The following is a 5,338-nucleotide window of genomic DNA, read 5'->3' on the forward strand; positions in this document are numbered from 1 at the left end:
CATCGCACGTATGCATACAAAATATTTTCCGTATCTATCATACATAAATATGGACAAATTACCAAAATATGGAAGAGTTTTGTAAGAACAATAATTCAAAAAAAATTATTGAACCTGTTTACAAGTGGCATTGTGAAATACAGAACTTTCGTAATTTAACAAATTTACAGCGTGTTTGCTAGAAACAGGTTTTTTAATGTGATTTATTGAATGGATAAATTGAAACTAAATGTGTTTTTTTTTAATTAAGTGACTTTTGCTTTAGTGTAATTCAGATCCAGACAGTGATGCGCTCGTTGGCACGGACTTTCTCGACTATTTTTAAAACAAAATAATCATTGTTCAAGCGACATTTAACATATAAGATCTTTCAATGTGATACTATTTTAGCTGGATTCCATATCTTTTTTGTGTTCGTGGCTACGGTCCAAATCCTGAGATTAAAAACGACTATGCTTGATTGGAATTTTAATTATGCTTTTCGATATTTATTATTTAAAATAAACAAACGTACAGTGTTTTAAATGTGTTGGGTTTCTGCGTAAATCCTTTTTGTACTCGACTTCCTCGACCTTTTATGGCCATAAGACTTCGATAGGGGATAATACTTATTTCTTGATTCTGGCTGTGGGGCAGTAGAGTTCTGGCTGTGTGACACAAAATACATGTTAAGTTTTGGTTTGAGTTTTATTTTAATAAATGCTTTAATTTGAAAGCGTCTGCTGTTTTCTTTAAGAAAAATGACTCATTAATTAAAGTAGGGCATTTTAAGCATATATGCTTGCTTTGGAAAGCTACCCCAACAATAAGGCTAGAGCGGTTAAATCTGGTAATTGCGACGGCCAGTTCAATCAAAAGTACCTACGACAAGCTAAGAATCTTCTCAAATTATGTGAGCAAGGCTATTTAACGCAGTATATTTAGATCAAAATTAGACGTCCTTTAGAGCCAAGCTTCGCATATTTCCAGCGTTACAAACCAACGGATATCGAACGTCTATTGAATGTCTCAACTCCATCAATACGCATCATAAAGTACCAGAATTCAATTTCTAAGGATGTAATCATCAGACTAATGGTCCAAATTCATTGTCTGTTAATGACTCACATGTATATCCAACATGTTTTTCTGGTCTATTTCCAAATTACCACTCTTGATTAGTTACCTTATTATTATCCCGACTGAATGTTCCAGTGGAGCCGTCAAGTCCGCACTTCGCATTGTTGTCTATTTATATAAGCAGTGGCCGTAATAACAAAACAGTCATAAGCGTCGCAACGTCATTTATATGATACTAAAAATATTGGGCGTCGTTGGCAGCGTCGTTTGTTCCGCCATAAAGCTGGAGACAACGTACTGTCATTGTGTGGGAACTTTACACTCGCTTCCAGGTTTCGCGTTAATCCAGACAGATTTATTTGAGAAACTAAATGCACTTGAATCCCACAGAACATCAATTTCATCTCGCTAATTCCCGCCTACATATTATTTATAAAGCTCAGTGGCAGGCCACAACATTTTCAAGTAAAACTTCAACTAACAACAACTATTAACTAAATATGGCAAAAATTGGGTAAACTATCTTTTCCAGGCGTTAACTGGATGACATTGAAAGTGATTCAACATGACCGTCTTCCTTTTAGCGCGTTATAGAAGAATATTTAGAGACTTCAGCAATAATTCCTCAAAAAACGCTTAAAAGAAGAATTCGTAAAAAGCTTCTTAAACACAAAAGCAGTTTGCCTAAATCTTCAGCTGAGCAACCGTGTTAATTTGCTTCCAGATTAGCAGCGTCTTTTTTACATTTCGCAAATACATATAAAATGTATCAGGAGAACCTAGATTTATCACAGAACTTTCCTTATGGAAATAATAATGATTTTTGTTCCAAGTTTCGGTTGACGTTCCTCATTCTCTTTTTACTGCCGATTTCAATTTCAATTTGTTTAAATTGTAACCATTTTTTTGTCTTAAAGGAGTTTTTTCCTAAAATCATCAGCTATGTTTTATCCTACCGCCTTTATTCATCGTATACTTTCGTTGGTAATTAAATTCTTTCATTCGTAATTTCAACGTCATATTATCAGTTCCTTTCTTGTAGTACGTTTGAAAAATCTAATTTATAACTAAATTGGACCCAGAAGAAACTTTATGACAATTAAACTAAAACTCCAGTTAGTTATTTAAACAAACGAAAGCAATGATGTACATTTGAAGACCACACGTGATATGATATTAAATGAATTTGAAAATGAAACAGGTAGCTTTTGCTACCTGGTCACGCTTAGCACATGTTATCAGATTAACTAATTGATCGTACGAGGTGGTGTTAAGTTATTTTACATTTTACTGTTTATGTATATGTTGTTTTAATGATCAATTCATAAACATCCACATGTTTTCGAATGCAGTTTATAGGTTTATTTTTAAATAAAACCAGTTTTATATTTTTGAGAAGTTTTATAGCTGTATTTAGTCAAACTTTGATGTCTTTGATTGTTAAAAGGTAAAATATTCGCTTCATAATAACGCTTCTAAATAAATTGAGAAACGCCTAGGTATAAGTTGAGTTTTCGTGTTCTCTCTTTCTTGTTAACAGTAAGCAAACTTTCCAGTTGTTTATATCGAGGAAAAAATTATAACTGCAAAATAAATCGTTAAATGTATCGGATATAAGGACTTTACGTTTTCTCATTACATATGTGTATAGAATATATATAGAATAAAAATTATTTCATAAATAGATTATAATTATTGATTATTATATGATTCTTTCTATCACGTATATCTTTGGTTAAACTATTAGCACTTCTCTTCTGACATTTTGTTCAATAATATTACTTTAAAAAGTTTCCAAAATATGTCTAGCATTTCCAAACCTTCATTGGCAAAAATGGTGTTGCTTTGTATGCCTCAAAAGTAGTCGTTACTATAAACTATAAACTAGTATAAGGGATAGTAAACATTGAATAGTGAATATTTCCATTGATAATCAGCCAATAATAATTTTATAAGCAAACCTTAATAAAATATTACTTTAATAAAAAAACAAATTCAATCATTCAAACAATTCAAATTTTTAATAAAATGAAACATGAATATTAGAAAAACAGAAACGAATATATTGATGAAAATGAACGTATAAAAGTGTCTAAATTAATTCCCGTTTACATCAATAGTTACTCATTATTATATGGATCAATAAATTTTGTGCTGTTTAGACGTTTCATTGAAAATGAGAAAACCATAATGTAGGGAGTATGAAAACATGATCAATTTGTTACAGATTTTTTTATTCAGAATTGCGTTGTTTTAATATAAATTAATCTGGTTCTTACGCTTTTTCTACAATTTCTCTCAGATAATTCTCTTTTTCCCTATACCTAAATAATATTTTATATTACGAGTGCCAGAGGATCTGCAAGACACTTTGATATTACCCAAGTAATTATGATTCATAAATATCTAAATAAAATATACGAATTATATTTATATAGAAAGGACTCGACTAATTGCGTTTAGCAATGTAGGTGTCCAAAGCTCTGATTCATCAAGGTCTGCAGAAAATGGTCAATAGCACCTATGTATATATAATGGTCTAAATTTGCTTGAAACCGTATTCACCACCTGCATATTATCGTTATATTCAATTCTTCAATTAAAGAATAGATCTGAAAACACTTATAGCCATTTGTAACACTTGTTTCGAAGAAGTCCCATTATGTTCGTAAATATATCTACCTAGCACTTGTTTGAAAATCCGCATAGATTCCGACAGCATTTACTCCGAAGTCCAGATTCAAAATTTTTGCAAGCAGTCAAAATAATTATGCATCTGTTTCTACCAATAAGATGTCTTTTACACGTTTGCTTCATCTATTGCCATTATACGAGCTTGGAACTTATAAAAAACATCAATAATTTAGGCCAAAAATACACCCTTTCAATGATTGGCTTGAAATGTCTTGCATAATTTAAATCCCATAAAAATGCAAAGCCATTAGTCTCAATCGTTTCTTCTTAAGCTGATCGCCTAAGCCATAGCGCTTAACCGCCGTAATTAGATTGCCCATATGGCTCTCTAATTACCTCATAATGGTAACGTTTCCTTAATTTGAAATTCCAATCTGGACTAGTAGCGTCTTCTGGTCGAATACAATTAAATTAATGACACATGATCTTAATCCGTTTAAATTAATAACAGTTGCCACAAATCGACATATTATGGTGATCATTAACAAGTTCGTAAAAGTACCTGTGCAACCATCGATGCACATCCCAGTTGGTTTTGGTACGACCAAAGCGGACACCGCGGTATCGCCTACTTTAGCATAGGCGTTTCATTTTGATTTTATTTCATTCGGACAACAATCATTCGGTTCTTCAAAAACACATTTTTTCAATTACTATCTTCGTGATTTTAGCAGCAGCTTCGTTTCTGAACAATAAATTCATTTCAGTTTAACACGAAAGCAAAAGTTAGCTGGAAAGATAATAACGGTGCATCATTAATTCCCACTGAGCATTCGTGATAAAATCTAGTTACTTACAAGTAAAAGACCGATAAACGTAATAAAGCTCCAAAGAAAATTTCATAGAAGTGCAGATAAAATGAAGCTTTCTTCTGAGCATCACAAGAATGTTGCTTAAAGATGTTTTTTAATTTGGTCCTCTCGGATTCTTTTAGACTTGTAGACCTAAACATTTGGTTTTAAGTGCACATCAAAGAATCATCTACTTCCCTACACGTAATAAAATTAGTGTCAGAACTGGTCACATACCAACAAAATGAAATTCGTTTTAGATCTCAAGAAACCATTTTAGCTGTTAACTTTTTTATGTAGCTGAAGCAAAATTAGACACAGTTCTGCAACAACCATAAAGCATAAGTTTTTTGAATCCTCAGCAGCTCCAATATTCATTATTTTGATACTTTTTAATCCACTAATTTTTGTCTTACTCCGAAACAATGGTAAATAAAGGTGTTATTACATACTTCTTGTTAAGTGTTTGTCAATTATTTACGCATATAAATATAAATAGCTGAACATTCCAAACTGAAGTTTGCAAATGCAGTTGTTACTATGCACTTGAATATGAAGTACTTACTGTGTTTGTTTATGATTCCGCCTAGATAATCGTCTTCATCAGAATCAATGCCGACTGCTGGAACCAGAAGAGGACAACCGGCATCCTAGTCGAAAGAGCCTTCGACAGAGTGTGGAGAAAGGGACTCGTCTACAAAATGCTGAAAATAGGTATTAGTGAGAAAATGTGCCAGTTAATCGACAGCTATATTTGCAGAAGGACATTCAGCGTCAAAGTTGGGAACTGCAGG

Source organism: Dendroctonus ponderosae, unplaced genomic scaffold, assembly GCF_020466585.1.
Source record: "Dendroctonus ponderosae isolate FM_Combo_2020 unplaced genomic scaffold, Dpon_F_20191213v2 Dpon_F_20191213_2, whole genome shotgun sequence".
NCBI classification, from domain to species: Eukaryota; Metazoa; Arthropoda; class Insecta; order Coleoptera; family Curculionidae; genus Dendroctonus; species Dendroctonus ponderosae.